General features: G+C 48.4%; 1 protein-coding gene and 1 long non-coding RNA gene across 3 annotated transcripts in view; both read right to left on the bottom strand.

Annotated features, from left to right (window-relative positions):
* Positions 1 to 24,067, bottom strand: part of LOC116947494 (uncharacterized) — a 123,182-nt gene extending 99,115 nt beyond the window's left edge. The window contains exon 1 of the long non-coding RNA XR_004403680.2: positions 1,824 to 24,067. This is a non-coding gene — a long non-coding RNA (uncharacterized LOC116947494). The remainder of the gene's footprint in view (positions 1 to 1,823) is intronic.
* LOC116947493 (IQ motif and SEC7 domain-containing protein 1-like) overlaps positions 1 to 24,073 on the bottom strand; it is a 220,764-nt gene that overhangs the window by 196,262 nt on the left and 429 nt on the right. The window lies entirely within an intron of this gene.

Raw genomic sequence — 24,073 nt, 5'->3', positions numbered from 1 at the left:
ATGGGTAGCAAGGAAGCGCTGTCCAACGTCGCAACCGTGTGTCGAGGCCGCCTCTGTCCTCGTGGTGCGTAAATGACAGTCGAATGCACAACGCGTGTCCACGCAGTGCAAGAGAAGAGTGGTGACATGTGGCGCGTGGAGGGGGGTTGGGGGGTTACGAGGGACGTGGCACGGTAAGCAACAGCAGTCGTTGCTTTTTGTTGTTGTTGTTGTGCCCTTCTATTTTGAAGCTTCAAAAGCGGCCTCGCCCGCTTGACCCGCAGTGACGAGCGGGAATGACGCTGTCCATAATGTAAAATAAACAGACAGCATGCGAATTCGAGAGCGAGGGGCGCTGCCTACGATAAGTTTGAACTTCGACGAACGCAACGCGATCGCCGGTCAGCGGAATAAACCTTTTGGGCGAGCGGTCTTCAATAAAAGACAACGCAAGGAAGGGGTAAGCATGCAACAGGATAACACAATCCTGCGGAGGGAGCTGGTAGGAACGTTGCGTTGCTCGGTCAATGGCCAGGGTCAACGGCGGCGTGGTGTAGTCCGCAAATATGCCCGACTGTGAGGGCGGGCACAAGCCGGCATGAGTAGGTTAAACGTTGAGTTTTATAAGGGCACCACGGGGTGACCATCCCCTCCCCACTCAGCCCCACCCCGCCCATCCCCCACTCAGCCCCACCCTCCCCACCCAGCCCCTCCCCACCCTCCCCTCTCCACCCAGCCCCAACCCTCCCATTGTTTGGATGCACGACGGATGGACACAATAATCCCCTGTGGGCTGGTGGTGTAACCAGGAGGTTCCTACCAGTAATAGTGTACACTTCGTACGTGTCGATGGATTAATCGCCGGCAATGCGACAGATTTAAATCAGAGCTCGGATGTTGCGGGGTTGAGCCTGGGTAGTGCGAGGATAGGTGACCCACTCACTATGCATGCCAGGATGTGATAGGCAGCTGCAGGCCTCTGCCAAGTGGTGGTCAGCAAGAGGCCAGCGGAGAAAAATACAACCACTATTGCAAACCCAACCACTATTGCAATCCCACGGGTTTTTATCAGAGATTTGTTCACGAGGCAATTCAGATTTACAGACATAATTTCAACTGAGAAGATGGTTTCAAATTAAGCAACCATTGAAAAGATGTTCTAAATCGAACCAAACATTAAACTAATTTTCAATGGTACAGTATATTTTTTCAAGTAGTGGTACCCCAAACTTTCGTGCTTCCCGTTTCTTCCCTTTCACACCTCCCCCCCTCGCCGACCTGCACATGTTCACCTTTCATCATGCTAAGTCCGCCAATTAAATGCTATTTTTTTATGCTAATTCCTTTGTCAAGGCACCTTGATTCCTCTCACACAGCTTAAAGATCGCGGTCTGAGCTTGGCTGTGTTCACTCCAGCCCTGTCCTCGAGACAGTCTGGTCCCTTCACCTGATGAAGGCCGCTTGTGTTGTGGCCGAAACGTCGTGATTTTTGTTGTTTTATTTTTGTTACCTACGTGACTTTACCGAATAGAACCAAAGAGTATGGATCCTTGCAGTCACGAAAGCTTCAAATCTAGTATTGTGCTGTACTTATAGAGACCCATGTCTCAGATTCCCCACCTCTTAAGCAACCCGCACTGACCAGCGTGCTGAAAGTGCGGTCGTATAAACCCCCCCACGACCCACAGGGTGTAACGAGGCCCTCGTCCAGCAGTGGATTGACAAAATAAAAAAATAAAACAGCTGCACGTGTACACGGCAATAGGTAAATAGGTCGAGGTGCGCCCCTGAAATTGCCTGCTCGCGGTCACCGCTGACGGAAGGGCCTCCTCTGGACAACTCACCGTAGCGGGTCCAGTATATCGGCGCTGGCCAGACGTCTTGGAAGAGCCGCGAGCACCGCCCGTCGACTTGGCGCACAAACATCGGTGAGCGAGTTGCTTCCGTAGCCTTCGTTAGCCTTCCATGGTGGATCAGGAGCCAGGTGAAGATTACAAGACGCGCTCAAAGGGAGGGATCACCAGGGGCAAGAGAGCGTGGGTGAGGGGGAGTGAAGGCGGACACACACACACACACATTTGTGCGGGGAAAGCCTTGATGCATTACCGGAATGCGTCTGTGCTCGAGCAGATCGATCTGCGGTGGAGACAAGTCTGCGGCGCTGATGCGCGCTCACGCGCAGCGTGACTGCGCATTCATTAGGAACCTCGGCGTGCGCGCGGGCGCCCGGTGGAGGTGCCTAATGCACGTTTACACCTTTATTTAGATCTAATCACGGTGTGCTGCCACGGTCTCGTGGTTAGCGACACAGGACTCGCAATCCAGTGGATCGCCGGTTCGATTCTGGATTTTTTTTTCAGCATTGGCGGTTGAAACGGTGGAATCCAAAAAGGTTTATTTTCATTCTTGTTTTTCTATCTACGTGACTTTACCGATAGAACCAAAGAATACCAAAAAGGTTATTCGATCTTTCGTTTTCACCCAGCGGTATTAATGGGTTACACAGCAGTTAGCCGATGGGCAGGTCACCTACGGTGGGGTCAATTGTGATTACTCCTGCCTCGAGACATGTGGCCCAGTGTAGGAGAGTGGGCCAAACTATTCTCGAGAGGGCACTCACTCTCTCTCTGTGTGTGTTGTGGAGGTCCTTCCACGAGGCAAGTGCAGGGCTGCGCCTTTACCTTTTACATATTCCATAGAGATAAGGTCAGCCCTCTGTAGAGTGCACACGCCTCTGTAAGCAAATTGCCTTCAACTGCAATGGGGCGTTATGTATAATATATGTGTGCGCGTGAGCTAGGAGATACAGCAAACAGCGCTGACATGATGAACTGACAGGCATTGTGACTAATAAGTTAAAGTGTAAAGGTCAAGATCAATATGAGACAGCGGCGGAAAAAAATAAAAACGAAGTGAATCTTGCTTTGCCAGGCTTTGAATCCTTCCATGACAGAGTACAGAAATAACGCTTACCCCGAAAATCTAAATGTTTTTTTTCCGTTTTGGATTTTTGTTTCATGGATGTAGGCTTAAAGGATGGCAACAGTATATGACTTGTAGCCACACAATGTACAGTTAAATTACATTTCATCCCGCACCTATGCTTGAGAAGCTTAATATGGATTTCTACTTTCAATATGCAAAATAAATCCGGCCAATTTTTATTTTCAAATTTTAATGTCACCGCAAAGAAATGTATTGCATATGTAAAACCCTTAAACGGATCAAGCCAAAAGTCTACAGCAATCTGCCCCGGTATTCTCAACAGCTGCAATATCAGTAGGATGTGTTCCCCTAATAAATTTCATCATCTGAGAACCGGCTCTTTAATTTAAAAAACAAAGACAAAAGACAGCCGCTCCCACATAGGGATTTCACAGGCTGTTAGCGAGCACCGACTAAGGCTGACACAGCATACGAGACAGTGGTGTGGTCACTACCACAATCGACCGCCTGTCTACACGTATGCCAATGTTTTGCACACCGATTAAGGTACTCATTTACGGCTGAGTCGACATAGGGGAGGCCGAGGTCCGGTTCAGATGAATCGCCGCTGATGTAAACTGTGGTATAAGAGCCGATGTCATGTCTGCCCAGGTGGTAGCCAAGTAAGCAATACACTCCCGTTGGACCCAAACACAAACAAAAGATAAAGATACCCCTATAGCCTTAATAGACTTTTGGGGCAAGTGTTGTCCACCAGGTACTCATTTGAGGCCGAGTCTTCCTTGGGGAGGCCCAGGACCACGATGTTTTATATTCGCCACTATTATTGGTCTCTTGAGCGGGAATCAAACTCGGGCCCGCCGGGTTCTTAGTTTGGTGCGCAAAGCAATTCACCACCGCTCCACACACAGACACAAAGGACACACAGACACACACAAACACGACCACACGCACGCACGCACACGCACTCGTACACACTTAGCGAGCCATTTGCACTCGGATTTTCGTTTTTTGTTTTTTTTTTAGCAAGGGCAGGCTTCGAGATGTCTCCTTTTCTATGACGGACCCTGAGGCATGGGGAGCAGCTGCTGTCAGTTAAGGACCAGCTCGTAACGCCCTCCCCCCCCACCCCCTTGCTGAGCCCGGGTGGCTCACCCCATCTCGTTCAGAGGATCTACCGAGAGGCGCCCCGTCGCTGTCCATCCATCATCGTGCACGAGACCACGTGGGCGGCTGCATTGCGTCGGATTCACAACAACAACAACAACAAAACCCCCAGCGGCAACGTGCGGACGGGCACATTCGAGGACTTGTAGGGAGCAACCGCTCGAATCCGGTTTCGTTTCACGTCGGTCGCTAAAATCGCGCAAAATGAAAGTGCCCCCACCTTTGAACGCGTGAAGATGTGGAGCATTGGCGCATTGTGCGGACGTGCAGAAGCTGATTTCCCGTAACCGGCGGTAAGCGCTTTTTTTTTTCAAAAACCGTTCGCAAATAGAGATGTGACCGGCTCGCTCTCAGGTTCCCGAGCTGGCGCGACTGAGACTCTCCAATATTAGTTATTATTTATATCTACCTGACTTTACCGAAATAACCAAATAGTATGAGATACTCCATTTGGAGTCCAGGCTGCAGCCGCCCGTGATTAAACCGTGAATTTTTTTTCTGGCGCAGAGAGTCGATGGTCTCAGTTTCGTCAACAATGGATGGACCGAAACACCAAAAAAAGACATTCAGATTTTATTTGGGTCGATATCTCAGCCCCGAGTACGACAAAAAATGTAATACTATCAGTTTCACCGTCATACTGCCAAACAGTCTCACAGCAGAGCGTGTGGGGAAATTCACCTCGTCCTGTGCAAAGGACAGCGAGGCCATGAATCAAGGAGTGTTCTCCGACATCTGGACCAAAATCGCTCCCCCGGGCCGTTCTCCAACACGCTCCGTGAGATTTTCGAACGACTCCCTCCATCTCCAGACACCACGTTGGTGATGTGCCCAAAAACACGATTTGGGAAGGGCGGGGGAGGGGGGGAGAGTGGGGGTGGGGTAAAGTCTTAAAACCATTTGTAGGGACAATGTGACGCAGCCCTCTCAGTGACATGGTGCAGAGTACCTCTCCGAAGACCAACCCCCCCCCCCCCCCCAATGTCATCTTTGTCATTTACATCAATCGTCGTCGTCATCATCAGCATCATCCCCCGCCGTAATTCTGTCGAAGGCATCGTGGAAACCGCATGAGTTCATTTTTAAGAGGCTGTGAGCGCAATTGAATTGCTGCTCTTCAAAGAGGTATTCACGTCCTTGTGTGCATCAGCCAAGCGTTATAATCACACGCATAAGTAATCTATAGACAGAGTGCTTTTTTAAAAAATGTTAACATTTACATTGGACTATCGTTTTTAATGGAAAAAAGTATGATAATATACACTGTAACATGATAACAAATGTAATGTTAATAGCTTCAAAGAGTCTCCCACTTGTTCGCCACCGTTGTCAACACGTGGCCTGGAATCTTCTCCAGGTGGTCTCCAGAGCTCGGAGGAGGCAGCACGTGTCACGTGGGGTTGTTGCAAATTCTCGGAAGTGTTAATATTTTTTTGAAGCACCCTGTATACACATTCGGGTGGCCCTTGTAAAAACCATGGTCCTTATTTAAAATAAGGACGCTTAAATAAGGACCACTGCAGCGACCCCTAAGTATCCTTCGATTGGGGTAAGATGTCACAGTTATGCGTTATTAAACGGCAAAGAAACAAACCAAACCATGAAGCGTATTTTAGAAAAATCAGAATCGCCAGAAATGTATTTGTAAAGTCTTTGATCTCAATGCTTTGCATAAGTCAATAGCCATAATAGCGAATTGTTTGTGGACACACGTTGTGCTCCTCAGCGCGATGCGTGAATCATTGCGAGACACACAGGTAAATGAAGCCGGGGGGTGGGTGAGAAAGTCTCAGGAACATTGCCGGGTGACTCAATAGCTTTGGCCTACCCTGACCAAATGCTCCCAAATTCACGCACGTGCTCACGCACCCCAACATCTGCTCGCACAAAGCTGCGTGAGCCCCAACACCTGGACATCTGTCACGCATGCATCTTTCAAAGCCTGGGCGCGCGTCCGTGCTTGGCATTGGCTAGTGATGGATGCTCTCAGTGCAAGAAAAAGGGGGGATGCATTTGTATAATTTAATAACCCACACACTCCTACACCACCGTGACACACGACCCAGACACATGTTCTCGAACCTCCCTCTCACCCCCCAATCACTCATACCCTCTCTCACAAACCACTCATTACCATTAGCCATGATCAAGCCACTGCTGCATGAAGACCTCCCCTTCCTCCCCAAGCCGATAGAAATCTCGCGTGGTCCTGCAATGCAACAAAAGCCGGTACCAAAGTAATCGTGCAGGGGCCGTGCTTCTTAAAAGCTTCGCCGATGAACAGATCGTGACTTGTACGTTGTCACTTTGTTGTCTGTGAGCACTGTCTCATCATCCTCCCTCTATTACCTACGGGAAGCTGCCAGGAGCTGTCACTTCTCTTTTCAAAAGATCATACCCAGTACCGTGTCAGTCCATCTCCGTGATGTTCAGCCTCTGGTATTTTAGGCGATTCAATCGGGAAGCTTGAACCATTATTATTATTTTTGCAGACGTCACGTAATGGTTTTCCAGCCAAAGGCATCGAACAGACGGAACGCGTCTCGTGAAAGTGACCCTGGCAGATGCTGAGGCTGCAAACGGCTCAGGGAGAGCTACGCCACCTTTTTCTTTCGTTCCCAATTTCTAGCACATTGCAGGGGCAGCAAAACCCCGTTCCTTCAGGGGGCCTCGATGCGGCTCGGCGTTCCATGCCGGCGGAATTTTTCCACTTGTGCGCGGGCTATGCGGCGCACGTTAAACAGCTGCCGGCACGCTTGGGTAAGGACGGTGAGCGCTCGGACCCCGGTGCGCCAAGTTGCGCATGCCTCGCATGTCCAGCAAGCACACGAGGAGGGGCTCGTTCCGAATTTTCAACGTGAATAGCAAACACAAAGCGGACGAAATCTTCTTCCCCCCCACACACCCACCCAAGAACAGCTGTGTCGTATGTACCCATGTCAGTTAATTAAATTATTTATAGGTTCTCATACTTTTCACATTAATTGGACACAGCTGACAAGGGCTCTCTCTCTCTCCAAGCACCCCGGGCTGCATGACGTCTCCGACTGGACGAGAAGATGAAACTGCCCTTCTACCGGCCGGCTGCTGGGTGAGAGCCTCTCCACACATCGATGGCCGTGGGGGTTATTTGACCACATTTCACCGCGCTGATAGGTTGCAGGATGCTTTAAGGCAGCGAGCATAGACTTGGGTTTCAAGAAACTACAGTGAGACCATGGATTTGGATGTAATGCTCTCTGCTCCTCGCCGCACAGCAGCCTATAGCAACCCGCTGTTCACAGCGGTCACCCATTCAAGCACCAGCCATGCTCAACACTGCTTAGCTTCTGAGATCTTATGAGATCGTGCGCATTCTGTGTGACCTGGTCGTAGGCAAAGGTAACGATATTCATCTCATTCAAACAAGCGTTCAGATTATTTCGATTATTTTGGTGCTATCAATGAACAAACGATGGGCCACTTTGTTGAGATATCACTTGTGACCAGGTTGCTTCTGAAAAATAAGTGAAAACCTCCAGTGGGCTTTTCTTGGAAAGATTGGGATGGTTTTGTGTTGTATTTGTTTGTGTTTGGGTGATTTGTTTACTTCTCTTGTACTTTGCACTATTGTCATGTTTTTGTACAGTGTGTTGTCGTAACGTTCTTACAGGCCTCTACTGGACAACGATGAATACAAGCTTTATAGCTCATCGGATTCCTCCAGTGTCAATACATACTCTGATTGTGATTCTGATTCTGCTCAACTCCATTATTCAGGCCATTTATGCAAGCGGGCGACGGCTCTGCGTTAATATTAATCCAAGGAAAACAGCTAGCAGCTCAGCCAGACTTTGGAGTTCGTCCTCGATTAAAAGTACAACAGCCCTCGTGTTGCAAGTGTGCGAATGTGTGGAATTGTCTCTGTGGGAACCCTGCTGTCATATTCCTGGCTACGTTGTGGATTTTGCTCGCAACGCGCGGAACGTGTGGAATAGGACATGCCCTGCCGATGCATTTTAATGAGACGCTGCCAACGCAGATTTTTCCCCGGTGTTTTAACCTGAGCGCACATCACGAACAGCAACACAATTCCCACCTCGTGCATTCCACTCGCACATTGCATTCCGCGAGAAGCGTCTGAGATTTGCCGCTCTTCTATGCGGTGTGAAAAGTGACAAGGGGACGTACGAAAGGTCGCGTGAAAATGTCCAATATGTTCAAATTGGACAAATGCTACTGGGCTTATTTCGTTTACTTTTTAAGGACTCCAATATGCCCAAGGCAATATTGTCACTCAGCATCATGCACTACAACATGCGATGATGGTTCCACTTTACTGTGAAGTCCCAACAAGGTTAGTAAAAATACATTTATGACGCGCTCCGTAGTTTTCGTTCGTGGTGCGGGAAACCATAAACCCAGGGAGATGGCAGCCAGAGCCAGCGGCAGCATTTTCCAGAGCTCTGCAGTCTTCTACACACATATATATAAAGACATTTTCAGTCGATTAACCAGTGTTATACATCTCAGAGGAAACCGGAACACGAGTGACTACTCTATGAAATGTGGTTTTAAATTGAGCAAAACATAAGCTGTAATTTAAAATAAAAAATATATATTTACCTGCCTCTTCCGCATACCTGAGTAGCTTCCTTTCTATCTTGGTTGCATACTGGCATTTTCTGAAAATTTCGGTATGTGCCAAGGACATCAAACCTGTAGTTACAACTATGTGAGAGTCCATTGAGACATATGGTTCCCTTAGCAAGGGGAAATCAGAAAAAAACATATACACAAGTAAATAAGATACAAACGTTGTACAAAAATGACAAAGCGGCTAAAAATGTCACGACTCCTTTTACAAATTACAAGCATGCCTTCATTTGCACTGCTTACAGAAGCCAATCTCAGAATTCATCCATCTATTAACGTATTCAGAGTAGTGTTTATAACACCTACGATTGGCTACGTACGGTGCGAAAGAAGTTCAAACTAAATACATTGCGTTTAATTGAAGTGTAAAGAATTACATACATACAAAACACTTTACAGCCCTTTGTCAATCTAATGCTGGATGATGGCCTCCTTATGCGGTTTGCTTGACCAAACTTCAAGTTGATTAAAATAAATAGTTTGGGGGGGGTGGGGGTTACCCAACATAGGGTTCAAGATATTATGAGTCACCGCTGACGTTTTCTGTGGCCGGGAATTGAACTCAGGTCGCCGGGTTTGCTGCAGAGTGTGCTAGCCCACTTGCGCCAACACTCCACCACGGTATGACACTTGTGTCAAAAAGGGAACGTGCAGCATCTGCAGACTGGCTGAGTTATTTTGTTAATTTTTCTGGCATCCTGCGATCTGCATCAGCATTTTCTTATTTCCCTCGCAGCTACTGAAACGTGCAACTTTTTAGTTTTCCAGCCCCGCGTCTCCACGACCTACCTCACGCCCATTTAAGATATCTCTCTGCGATGCTTCGCCACTCCGTCAGGCAGGCACAAAGCGTTCCAACATCGCACTCAACACGGCGGAAAATCCCTGCCTCTGCGCATTCACTTGTTTAGTTATTTACTTACTGAACTCCGCGGTCGTCTTGTTTTCCTCCCCCCCTTTCAAACTCCACGCCACAACCAGTGAATCCAATTCGAAGCCGCCAAAAGCTGATTAAATAACTCGATTCGCTGGTCCGGGGGCATCCATCAGATGCCCCCGGTGCACACACTCACAGCAGCTGCGGCGTTGCCCCGCAAGGTCGGTCCGGATCACCTCTTGATTGCATGTATTACCTTGCGTGTCGCGAACATTGTTTCCTCGCTTGCAAATGAGCCAATTGCTCCGCTAGTGTAACGTAAACAGCCTTGAGAATTAATGGGGGAAAAGGTGAATCAATTGTCAATTGCGCGGATATTAAGACGAAAGATTACACCCTTTCCAGCCTACCGGGCTACGCACACGCACAGCCTCATGTGTCGTTCGAGTGACGACGGTGACAAGAAGAGTGATCGGGTACCAGTTTCATGCCGAGTCGGCTTAGAGGTGTTTCAGGCGGTGTTCAGCTGACATTCACCGCTGCGCTATTGTGCACACCAGCGTTCACCACGCATATACGGATACTACAAACTATTGTACTGTTGTACAGTCAATTCTAAGACAGTATTTGCATAAGCAAGCCATTGACTATGCGTGCCAGGTCCTCGGAAGCTAAGCAGGCTAGAGCCAAAATAGTATTCGGATGGGGGGACCACGAATGCACCAACGGTTGGCATCGTCTGCCGGGCGACATGGCAGTGCAGATTAATCCATTGTTGTAACGTACTTTGTATGCTCCCGCATCCTATACACACCGACCACCTCATACCCGCACTGACCAGCCCCCACGACGCTCTCGTCCGGCAGATGATTTGGTGATACTGCATTGGCATTGGTTCAGGAGCACGAATAACAAAAAATAATAACAACAACAACAAAACTCAACACATTCGCGAATAACGCTGTGACCTTGAAATGTAAAAAAAACATAATAAGCGACGTTTTGGGAAATGGTCCTTCTTCATAGCAGAGACATAAGATTGGGTAAGAGTTTCAGACAGCAAAATACAGAGTACATCCATGGGGCCTGATAAGAAAAAAAAATATTTTCTGATGAACAGTTTAAACAAACAAAAAATTGGCATGCGAACAGTTCCCTATTGGTAGCTATTAAGCGCCCACCGCTCGTATTACACGGAGCGGGCGATGATTGGTGCGCGTCACGACGAGGCGAACGGGGAAACCACAGCAAGCGGATGCCGTTGGTTGTGAGTGGGAGAGAGGTTTCAGCACCACGGACAGCGGTCAGCAGCACCACGGACAGCGCCATGCAGCCGCGGCAACGAAACGAAAGCTCGAGATGACACCAATCTCGTTATTTCAGCCACTGGGCTTCCCATTGAGCTATTCTGCTCCGATAGATGATGTTCATTTGATAATTAAAAAATATATATATATGGCAGATTTGAAAAAAAAATCGATTGGATATTTTAAAAGATAAAAATAATTATTGTTTTTTATATATTTTTATTTTATTTTATTGTTTTCCTTCAACGTGACTTTACCGAAAGAGTTAAGAATATGAATTACTGCAGTCACGAAAGCTTTAAATAAAAAATATAATTATACCTGTTTAATGAAAGAACGCATCCCATTTAATAGCAGGACCTATAAACGTGTTTTAATTATATTCTTGGTTCTTTCGGTAAAGTCACGTAGAAGGGAAATAATAAAATAATAAAAATATAATCAATAAAATTCTCACGACATTTCGACTGCAACACAAGCAATCATCATCAGGTGTGAAAACCACATTAAGAAAATTTGAAAAAAGTGGCGGTTATTTTTAACGTTAGCACCACGGAGAGCGATTTGGCAGTTATTCAGATGGATGAGTCCATCTATGTTCGGAAAAGAGAAGGGGGAAGACGAAAATAATGGTTGCGGTCTGAAAGCCACCGTAAGCGTGAACAATCAATTAAGACCCGAAATGGTTTATCAAATCCTTCCAATGATTGCTAAGCCAGAATCCATCTTCTCGGTTGAAATTGTCTCTGTGTTTGTTTATGTGGATAGCCTCATGAACGAATCTCTCATGGTAGCCAGATGGCTTGCAGAGAACCTCTGTCTCGGAGAAGTCAATGTCATGTGAGCCTACTGAATCATAACAGTGATCTGCCACGACCGAGGTGTTGGTCCTACCGTGTTTTAGGTCTGCTTTGTGTTCACGGATGCGGTCCGAGACATGTCGTTTGGTTTTTCCAATGTAACTACTACCAGAGGCAACTTAGTTTGTAGACGCCAGGGACTTTACCGAAAGAACCAAGAATATGAATCCCTGCAGTCACGAAAGCTTTAAATCTGTGTTTTTAATTATTTACATATCTATATATCTTTAAATCATCATAAATTATGAGACTCGTGTGTGGCCACCTCCAATATAAATGCCTTCCCTCTCCCCGCCTCCTGTTCCGTACGGCGTCGAGGCCCTTATGTAGCCTCTTCCTCCCCATCCCTCGTCTTTTCCTGACCCTTTGGTCCCGTTTTTGCGATCCTTTCTCCCTGATGTCCCACTTTTATTTTTTTATCCTCGCTCGTCCCCTCATCCATTGATTTTTCCACACATTATATTATTTGAATGTTCTCCCCTTCCTGTCACATCCCACTGTATTATACAGTAAATGAGAGGATATTTATTTTATATTCGAATAAGTACAGGAGAGTTTTTCAAACTCCATTCCTTAGCGATGCATCACTGTACACATTTTCGAGTTTACCAATTTGGCTCCTTTGAAATAATGTACAAATTAAAACTAACACACTGCGCATGCCAGACGATTGCTAAACACGTCTCAAGTGACGTACAGAGAACCGATGGACATTTTAAATCTCCAAGTCACATTTAAGAATAGTTTTTATCCTTTCTGGCAATAAAACAGGTGTTAAGATGTTAAAACACCAAACTGAAACCTTTTGCCAAGAAATCCTGGATGCATTAACCACACACAGTACTTGTGGTGAACATGCAAACAAAAAAACACGCTCTGGAAAATATACGCATTATCCTTGAAATTGATTGGTCCACACCAGATACATTTATTTGCTAGTCTCAGACAATGTTAGACCAGAGGACGCCGAAAGGCGAACAGCATTTTGGCATGTTTTTTTGTTTGCATGTTCACCACAAGTATTTATGGTTAATGCAGACATGATTCCTTTGCAAAAGGCTTCAGTTTGGTGTTTAACATCTTAACACCTGTTTTATTGCCAGAAAGGGTAAAACCTATTCTTTTATTTTGATACTGGAAAAGGAGGTCCCATGACCCAAGTCACATGCTTAAAAATTAATCAGACACGTGCCGTGTGTCGCGACTTGATTTCAAATCGAATTGATTGCTGAACATTAATCGACGAACTGTGGTGGGATCGCGATGAATTTGAGAAAGCACCACAGGATCTTGCAATTTGGAGGCTCGCTTTATGAGGCTCGCACATCAGTGAAACTCCAAAATCAGATGGGGGATGCGAGGTGTTCACATGTGGCTTCAATACAGCGAGCGCGTTGAATCCATATGTGCGTCGTGTTATCTCTTGCTATGCGTGGTGGGCTTTCTCCACGTACCCCGGTTTCCTCCCACACGAAGCCAAACGCTTGTTCATGCTATTTGGCCAAGCATCTGTCAGTGCAGGGGCGCGTCAGTAAAAATAATAACAGTCTGGAGACTAGGCGAGGCCTTTCTGGGTCTTTAAAGGGCATTGCTGTTACAGTTCAAGGACACAGCATGTCCTGCACGGCGAGAGCGAGAGAGAACTGCGGGAGGTAATTTAATGTGGCCATCGACACGTCTTGTGGAGTTTACTGCAGAAAACAAAATATATGACAGCAGTTCGCGTTTCGCTACCATTTTTCGCAGCCTAGCAATATATTATCTCAGGTGGGGGGGGGGGGGGGTTATTTGCGCGAACGTAATGTACAAAGCCTCTGATTGTGTTTAAAAATTGGTATATCGTCTGCGGGATGTCTGTCAAATCTCGCAGACGGGCCCGTTGTATATTGTATTGCATGCAATGCAAAGATTTACTGTGGCAGATATACTCACGACATTTAGATTGCAGCTCACTCCCCATATGGTTACTCTTAAACCCCACCCGTGATTTCAAGCCATAAAATGGCAAACGCAGGCTGCTGTCTAAGAGCAAATTCCCAAGGCCTTCCGTGTGGAATGTTAACAACCTCGCCTCGTATACAGGAGGTCGTGGGTTCGAGCCCGACCCTGACGCTTGTATATTTGGGGTTTACATGTTCTCCCCGCGAACCTGTGGATTTTTTCTACGGGTCCTCAGGATGTTCTCTCCACATTTAGAATCAATATGCGTTTAAAGTATTTGGCTGCTATACATTTCCACATGATAAGCCACTTCGTTGAGCTATCATTTGTGGCCAGGTCGCTACTGAAGAAGAACTACATAGTTCAAAGGGCCTTGCCAGGTAAAATAAAAAAAAAGTTTTATTTTTTAAAACGAACAATGGCATGAATCTAATGTAGTCGTTAGTGGCTTAGTTGTGCGAGTGTACAGGCACGAGATGGGTGACCCAGGCGCTGGGATACGGAGAATGGGAGGAATGAGACAGGGAGCCTCATTTCATTATTTGCACCACCGCCACCCACGGTATGCCACTGGGACAGGCTTCACGAGGGCCGATAGTGGTTCCAGCTGTTCATTAGGTCATTCCGATGCAGGCTGTTTGTTATTGAAGTTAGGCGTGACTGATGAGTGGCTTAAATCAATATTGACCGCAACTGGAATAACAATATTTTTTTATATAAATGTCTGTCTCTCCACAAGAAATTATTTATATTATTTTAGTCCATCGGTCGATATTGAACTTCTGCACCAATATTATACAACAGCAGCAGCATTTGTATAAGCGAGCAAACTCGGGCTGGTTTCAACCTTCTTGTTCACACAACCATTCAGGGCCTGTTAAACCAACATTAGACAAATACGCAAAAATACATTTCAAAGCTGACATTCTCCATTATCCATGACAAGTGTCCCCCTGGTGTGGTTGGTAGACCACATGCTTGAACCACCAACATGAATAAGGAGGCGGCACAGCAAGTCGGTTTCTGACCTATCTGTACGGGAGGCTTGAGCGTTTCTCACCCCATCTACGCGCGTTATCTCCGCGTGCGCTTCCTCCGACGCTTTACGAAATGCCCGTGGGAGAATTGGCTAAACATGCCAATTAAACCCTGACCCTGAGAAGAATTAAATAAGACAACAGTTGCCCAACGAGAATGGAATTGGCGGAAGTGCTGCCTCTTCACGACGAGTAAAATCGTCCCGAATACGCCCGTCCTGTCGAACGCTGAGCGGGGTTGAGTCTTGTTAAGTAGCCTATTTGGTGTGGATAAAAAAAAAATAGTGATATTGGAATTACGCCACTTAGAACCTGGGTTCGAAGCCAGGCTTCAGCCACGCGCGATTACGTTGGATTCTCAAGTGTTGCGAGGTGATGGTGTCAGTTCGCTGACGAATATGATTGCACAACAGACAAACAATGGGCTTCACTGTCACGTGACGACATTTACGGGTAACCGGTCCTGGTGGGAAAGTCGTAGCGCCCTCTGGTGTGTCGATTAAAAACAAAAATCGAAGGGATCTCAGAATTAGTTCGGTTATATCTGTTTCCGCAGGTCATGGATTCTCTAATGAGGCAACGCACTCGCTCTGCGAGAGGTCCGAATGGAGCGCTGTGTCTAATTCCATGACGTCAATGGCGCAAATTGAAATACAATTTAAAGAGGGGTTGAGAGATGGGGGGGGGGGGGAGTGAGGGGGTGAGGGGGTGGGGGGAGCAGGGGCTGGGGGGAAGCGGGAGGGAGGGAAGAGTGAAAAGAAGGCTGCTCTCTCTGGTCTAGGCCAATCGGTGTCAAAGACAACGCAAGTATATTACAGCAGAGCGCGCTAGTTTACAGGTTCCCCACGTGTCCCGTGTGTGGTTAAAGCGGACGTGATTACTCGGAAAAGGTATCCATTTGGTGTTTGCACATCTTAACAACCTGTGTTATTTTCCTCTTCTTTGGTTCTTTCGGTAAAGTCACGTAGAATGAGAATAAAATAATAAAATAAAATAATAACATTCTCACGACGTTTCGGCCACAACACAAGTGGCCTTCTTCAGGTGAAAGGAACAACCCTGACGGGACGACAGAGCTACAATGAACGCTGCTAAGATTCGCAGCGTCTTTTAAGCTGGTTGAGAGAAGTGAGGCACCTTGACAAAGGGGTTTACATATCAAACAGGAGAATTTAGCATTGAAACAGTTGAGGGATTAGCTTGTGACTGCGCACAGAAATGGCTATGTTAAAGTCAAAGCCTACACATCCACAGAGGCACATAGTGCATGGACGCCAAAGGGGCTGCAACAACTCAACTATCATACAGTAAACCGATGTGAAAAAAACCTAAGTCTAAATTACATCAATATAATAAATATACTCAATATATTCTTCAATAAGCAGAGCTATTAACAGCAACTGGGTATACACTACACTATATAATAAATATCATATAGTAAACAGATAAAAAAAACTAAAATATAAACTACCTCAATGTTATCAATAAACTCTATATATTCTCCAATCAGCTGAGCTACCAACATTGAGTCGTTATATATCACGATGCTATATGGCGAAGAAATAGGTGGATTCTTACCCTCCACATCAGCACCATGGACCGCTACGAGCCCCGTTAAGACGGACGAGTCCATCATGGTCGGAACAGAGGAGAGAAACAGCTGCGAGGCGCTGTTATAATCATGTTATAAACCATACCATTAACCGTGGTGTGAGAAGCATTGCCAAAAAGGGTAAAAACCCCTATTCTTATTTTCCCATAAGAGTGAAGAGCAAATCAATAACAGGACGAAGTCAAAGCCGCCCGATGTGTGTGGTGGGGGGACACAAAGCGACTGTTCAATACAATCCCCTTTGTTTGTTTCGGTAAAGTCACGTACATACGTGACTTTATCACGTACCTACGTGACTTTACCGAAAAAACCAACGAGTATGAAACCTTGTAGTCACGAAAGCTTCAAATCTAGAATTAAATATAATCCTCTTGGTAAAGCGAACGCTCCGGTGGCTGATGAAAGGGGGCCCTCCAGCGTGACAAAGGCGGCGGATGGAGGCGGCAGTCGAATCTCTGCGGTGATCGACACGGAACCAGACGCCGCGCGCGGGAGACGGAGCGCGCGCGCGCGGGAGACGGAGCGCGCGCGGGAGACGGAGCGCGCGCGGGAGACGGAGCGCGCGCGGGAGACGGAGCGCGCGCGGGAGACGGAGCGCGCGTGGGAGACGGAGTACGCGCGGGAGACGGAGTACGCGCGCGCTCGCCCTCGCCACGCCAGCGCCGGTTCTCTAACGCGGCCACGTCGCTCATGCGGTCAAGACGACGCGCGCGGAGATCCAACGGACGAAGCTGACATCGCCCCTGTTCACAACATGTCTGTCTATAAGAGACGTGTATATGTGTGTGTGTGTGTGTGAACAAATACCAGTATGCCCTGGATTATCAGACGCACTTTCCTCCTCGGGGCGTATCATGATCCTGTAGGTGTTTGTGTGTGTGTGTGAGATAGAGAGAGACCAGATTTGGCCGCGCCTCCGATTCGCGCGGTTGGTCACGTACGGTGCGAAAGAATGTTCAACATACGCGTACATACATTTGGATTACTACGCTGACACCACCGTGCAGGTCTGGGGCGCGTCTTACTTTCCCGAGCATCGGATCATCCGGAGAATCCGCCGAGCGTGCCTGATCGGCGTGTGTCGGCTACCCCCGGCGGAGCAGAGTAAAACCGGCAAGTGTCGTTGTTCTCATTCGGAACCGATGACGTATCGGAGTGGCGGTCCGAAGCAGGACGGTGACCCCAAGAGGTCGTGCACCGCGGAGATGGGGAGGTTAAATGAGCTCCTGTGCGGCTTCTCGAGATCGATTGCCAACATCGGAGGAGGGCGAGGGATGGTTTGATGATGGTGGTGATGGTAATGATGCTGCTGGGGACACCTTCATCCAGCAATGGATTTGTCAAAGCTGATGATGATGATGATCCAGGCCAGGATCCGCGTCTCCTGTTAACCGTGGTCGGGAATTTAACTCGGGTGTTTGGGTTCATAGCCGAGTGCTTTAACCACTGTGCCACCACTCCTCGATCAAGACTCTTCCGACTGCGTTAATAAAATCGTGTCTATCGGTGACACATTGCAACATACATCTCATCACTGAACAGCGCCGTCAGCACTAGAGAAACAAGAACCTCATGTGATCGTCGCTTGCAGTCACTCGTCGCTGCTTACATAATCTGAGCTGTTGTGTTGCCAGATCGGCAAGATCACTCCCCTCTATGACGAGGAATTGATCGGACAGGAGAGGGAGCGCGCAGGCAGGACACAAGTTCGAGTCACGATGCACCCTGCGGGCTAAATAACAGCCACGATGTCGCCTTGAGTAAGTGGTCTAAAACAGGGCTGTGCGTGTTACACATCTCAGTACGGTGATGTCGAGTGACAATGCCAGGCACGATGGTGGGAGGCCTCCGATCCTCCGGTCACAATAAAACAAATTATTTGGTGATACTGCTGCTCTGTTGGCAGTGGCGCACACCAACGCAGTGAACAACAACACTCACAGTTCGTCAATAATACTGCCTTAAAAGGAAAGAAAAAACTACGTTTGACGTTTCGAGCAATAGCCCTTCTTCACAACGCAGAACAGCATCACCACAGCCATACGGATGTGAAAGCGCACCATGTTGTTGATTATGCAAGCGTCACTCATGATGCGCACATCAAATTTATACTCAAATAAATCATTACTCTCGGCGCATTTGATACTTTTAACATGCTCCGCTAACGATGGCGGATTATAATTACTTCTCAAAATCCCTCGTGTCGGGCCCAAGTCAAACACTTTGGACTTTAATTTGTGCACAACTCGCATCGCGTGCACAAGGACCCCATGTGCACTTCAGTCCTGCTCATTTCTCGAGACGGTCCAGTCGACGTAAGTGTGTTTGTTTGGTGAATACCAATCAGGATGTTGGTGATGTTGGTGGTAGTATTGCTGCTACTACTACTTTGGATTCAAGCGCGCTGCGCTACGAGCCCGGCGACCCGGGTTCGATTCCCGCTCACGGCCAACACCCTGTGACAATTATTTCAAACGGTCCTGGCGCCTCTTCTCGGTCGACTCAGCCTCCCATGAGCACCTGGTGCGATGTGTAAACATCGCCGCTGGGGAGACAAAGGCGGCCGGGCGTGGTGCTTAGCCACCCACCCCCTCGTGTGCTGTGCCGGCCTTCATAGGTGCTCGCTAACAGCACTTGCCCCTACAGTCTGTTCAGGCTGTACGGGGGATCTTTGTATTTTATGGCTGCTACTTTTGATTCAATCGCGGACCACGAGCTCAGATGCTGACTCGCAAATGCTCACTTTTATAACGTACACTTTACCCCATCCTACTCCATCCTACTCCGTAAAATCCTCCAAATATTTGCCAATAACACAGCCTTATATATAAATAAATAAAGCGTTATCAATCTATGCAAGGCGACGCTTTTGGCAATGGCCCTTCAAAAAAGATTGCTCTTCGCCTTAACTGCTGATCTGCGTTAGGCCTCGTGGTGAAACTTACGTATATTTTTCCAGTTCTAACATGCAGAGCATTTACTCAGTCTCGGAGAGAGAGAGACGGTGACTCGGAGAGACCAGCAACCACAGACAAGCAGGAACGCAGCCCAGGAAATAACAGGAGCAAACAATTTACCCAAGTATTATTCTTTGGGTCTTTCGGTAACAAAAAAACTACGACGTTTCGATCGCAACACGAGCGGTCGTCATCAGGAGGAGCCTCTTCGCAACACAAGCGTTCGTCGTCAGGAAGAGCCTCTTCCTGATGACGAACGCTTGTGTTGCGATCGAAACGTCGTAGTTTGTTGTTATTTTTCTTTGAACCTATCTACGTGACTTCACCGAAAGACCCAAAGAATATGAATTCCTGCAGTCACAAAAGCTTTAAGTCAAGACTTACCCAAGCCCTGCGCTCCTCTACATATTAAGGTGTCCTCGGCCAATTCTAATGAGTGCTTACATGTGGGAGAGAAACCGGAGTCCCCAGAGAAAACCCACGCGCGTCGAGGAGGAAGCTCTCCCTCTCTGAGACGGACGGAGAGCGGGTGGAGGCCACGTGTTTGCTGTACTGCATTCTGCTGGTGAGCCACGGGTATGGCTCCTCGCGGACGTGTTCGCTACCTCCACAGCGCTTGGATCAGAGGCGTGCGCCAACATCACCACCACCGCCGCCAGCAGCATCGCCCGGCTAAAACACTGCGACCCGATCTCCCAACCCACCAGTTAGCCAATAAATTCGCCTTCCGCAGACTGTGACGCTGTAAGTCAGCAGAAAGACACCCACGCCACAGCCATATAGTGTACAGCTCTACGAAGCAACTTCTGCAATGGGTTTACATTGCAGAAGATTGCGGTGTGCCGCTCATTGTATATTTGCAGACGTTATACGTTATGGGTATTAAAATGTTTGCATGCAGGTGTCAATCATTACGTGTGTGTGTGTGTCACTTGAGATCCTGGACGACCATTCAGTCATGATTTGTTTTCGCTCGAGATGCGAGCTCCTGTGAACAACTTGAGGATGCTGGGACGTCGTTTCCAGCGAAACGTCGTCGCTGCAACACCGGTGGTGCCACTGAAGCAGTAATACATTTGGCCACGTGACACTTTTATTACTTGGCTGCTTCGGGTGGAGGAGGGTATGCAACACACGTGTTGTACACAGCATAGCCGAAAAGAAACCGATTATCAATTATAATGTTGGCCGTGAAAACCAACGGGGTTTTTTTTTCATTACTACCTTTGTAAACCGATATGTTCCATCTCTCGGGATGATGCAGGTGAAATAGTTCAATTAATAAAAACACGCATTTATATTCCACCAACGCACGCCCAACATCCTTTACTTGCATCAAGGCGTTAATACTCAAATCTGCTTCTGTACGGCTAGTGACAGAATCCCGTCTCGTCCCAGCGACGCAGCGAGGTGATCCGCGTCACTAAAACGATGCGTGGGCTGCCCTGGAGGAAGGTGGTCACCTGTGGCACCTGCCCGTGTGCACTCGTCACACGCCCAGCCGTGTAATAAGACAAACCCGTGTGATTGAGCTATACAAATATGTTCTACCCGTGGTAGCGTGGATTTTTTTTTCTCCGGATCCTCCGGGTTTCCACCCCGCTACCGCCCCCCCCCCTCCACGTTTAGAAACAACGTGCGTTTAGAGGAAATGTGGCAGCTATAAATGTCCACGTGGTAAGCCGATTCCTTGAGCTGTCATGTGTGGACCAGATCGCTTCTGTAACAGAGCTACGTAGCTCAGTGGGTCTTACCTGATGATTTTTTTAAATAAAAAAAATAGGTGAGATCCACATACCCGGTTCAGATATACGCCACCGATGTTCGCCGTGGCAGATAATTAATCGAACTTCTGTCACTTGATTCGTAACGCAGTGCGCTAACCACTACACCACGGCACCTCCGTGTATGTATGTGATATAAATAACCACACAAACGCAGCGTGCAGAAAACGCGTACACACAAAAAATATAAACACACACAAAGGCAAAGATCACCTGTATTGTCTCAACGGACTTGTAGGACAAGTGCTGTTAGCGATTACTTATGAAGGTCGGAACGGCACACAAGGGGGTGGGAAGCCAGCACCACACTCGGCCACCTTTGTCTCCCCAGTGGCGATGTTTACACACCGTACCAGATACTCTTGTGAGGTTGAGTCGACCTAGAGGAGACCCAAGACCGGTTCAGATAATCGTCACTGGTGTTGGCCGTAAGCGAAAATCGAACTCGGGACGCCGGGTTCGTAGCGCAGTGCGCGCTAAGGCTACAAAAACCGCATCCCCACACACAAAGACAAAGATCCCCCGTGTACCCATAACAGACTTTTGGGACAAGTGCTGTTAGCAAGCACCTATGAAGGCCGGCACGGCACACCAGGGGGTGGGTGGCCAACACCACGCCCGGCCGCCTTTGTTTCCCTCGTGGCGACATTTACGCATCGCACCAGGTACTTATTTGAGCCTTAGTTGACCTAGGTAGGGGAGGCTCAGAACCGGTTCAGACATTCGTCACCGAGGTCGGCCCTGAGCGGGAATCTAACTCGGGTCGCCGGGTTCATAGCGCAGCGCGCTGACCGCTACACTACCGCCCCCCACACAGACACACACAGACACACACACAAGACACGCACAGTAGAGATCACACGGGCACACGAGGCTCGAGCTTGGCTGCGTTAAATGTCATCAGGAGTTACATTTGAAGGGGGGCGGCCTCGCAACATCAAAGCTCGTCAAGTTGGCCCTTGAAACAGCCATCCGTAGCGGCCGGAGATGAGCAAAAAGCCACGCGCATCTTTTTTGTTGTTATCGGTGTCGGGATTGTGTGGGGATTACCGCTGACACTTGTCTGGGCTAAAGCGGCGCAACAGCAGCAGCAGCAACAACAACAACAACAACCCCAACGCTATCGCTGTGAACGCCTCCGTGTAGAGTATCGAGAAAAAATCATCATTACCCCAGACCCAGGTCCTTATATCCCTTAGCCCAGCCGACACCTCAACCCAAATTAGCCGCTGACGCCTAACTAGAACCCTCATATGATTCATGCGGGTATTACCCCTTAACCAGAGTCGCGTTTAACCTCCCCCCTGCGATACAACACGCCGTGCCTTGCGCTCTCCGCCGACCGCGGAGGAGCCGAGGTGACGCCGCTCAAGAGGAGTCCCGCGCGCGCTGCGCACAGAGCGCTGACGGCTGTCTGGGGGGGCGACATTTGGGTGGCTGGCGGGCACCAAGTGACGGCTGCGCGCAACGGGCACGCCGGGTGCGTGGGACCGCGCGTTTGGCCAGCCGCGAATGCGCGCGACTCGCGCTCGGCCGTCTTCGTCTCCCCGGCGCTGAGGTTCACACAACAAACGAACAAAATATCCGTTGTTGTTGTTGTTGTTGCTGCTGCTGAACAAAAAAAAACCGTCGCGGTTTTTTGTTGTTTCGCTGAGTTGACTTAAGAGATGGTGCGGGGGCGTTAATTCGGATGTGACTTGCCCACGGTTGATGATGATGATGTTGTTGTATCGAATACGCGAGGTTTTGCCGATGGTGGGTAAGCGCAGTGAGCGAACCGCGAGGGCACAAACACGATGCACACACACACACACGATGTACACACACACACGATGTACACACACACACACGATGCACACACACACGATGTACACACACACACACGATGTACACACACACACACGATGCACACACACACGATGTACACACACACACATGATGCACACACACACGATGCACACACACACACGATGCACACACAGACACACGATGTACACACACACACACACGATGTACACACACACACACGATGCACACACACACGATCCACACACACACACACGATGCACACACACACACATTGCACACACACACACACGATGCATACACACACGATGTACACACACACACACACACGATGTACACACACACACGATGCACACACACACACACACGATGTACACACACACACACACGATGCACACACACACACGATGCACACACACACGATCCACACACACACACACGATGCACACACACACACACGATGCACACACACACACGATGCACACATGATGCACACACACACACACAATGCACACACACACACACGATGCACACACACGATGCACAACACACACGATGCACATACAAACACGATGCACACACACGCGCGCGGGCGCAGGACAAACGGGTAAGCTCATGCCACGAAATGTGTATTTAAAACATTTTTTTTGTTCGCATCTTTAGCCAATTGAGCGACCCGTCATTGAGCGCAATATTTTGGCGGGCGAGTTGCAAAGTCCCCTTTAATCGCGACACGCTAATTGCGGGGGGGTTTTTTCCGAGTAGTTGGTTTAAAAAAAATTAGTTTAAAATCCACAAATGCCATCTCGAGATGTCGCGTCGGCTTTGATTACGTTTGCACAGCACGGTAGCATTGACGCCACCCAAAGCAGATGCAATGATGCTGGCTGCAATGATCATTGTTACGGATGAGTTGTTTTTTCGTTACGTATAAAACAAAGGGGATGACAAAGGGGATTAAGGATGGGTGGGTGGCGGGGGAGGTTAGGTTATGGCAGCTGCTACTCATCAAGACCTCTCGCTAACAACGCCAGCGCCACATTCCACCCGTTCACCGTGTCCACGCCGGGCTCGACCGCTCACCCACTCGTCCGCTCGCTCGCTCACCCACTGGTCCGCGCGCTCGCTCACCCACTGGTCCGCGCGCTCACTCTCACGCACTCAC

Source organism: Petromyzon marinus, chromosome 30 (assembly GCF_048934315.1).
Source record: "Petromyzon marinus isolate PM22_M1 ecotype Great Lakes invasive population chromosome 30, UKy_Petmar_22M1.pri1.0, whole genome shotgun sequence".
Lineage (NCBI taxonomy): Eukaryota > Metazoa > Chordata > Hyperoartia > Petromyzontiformes > Petromyzontidae > Petromyzon > Petromyzon marinus.
This window is presented reverse-complemented; position numbering and strand designations above follow the sequence as displayed.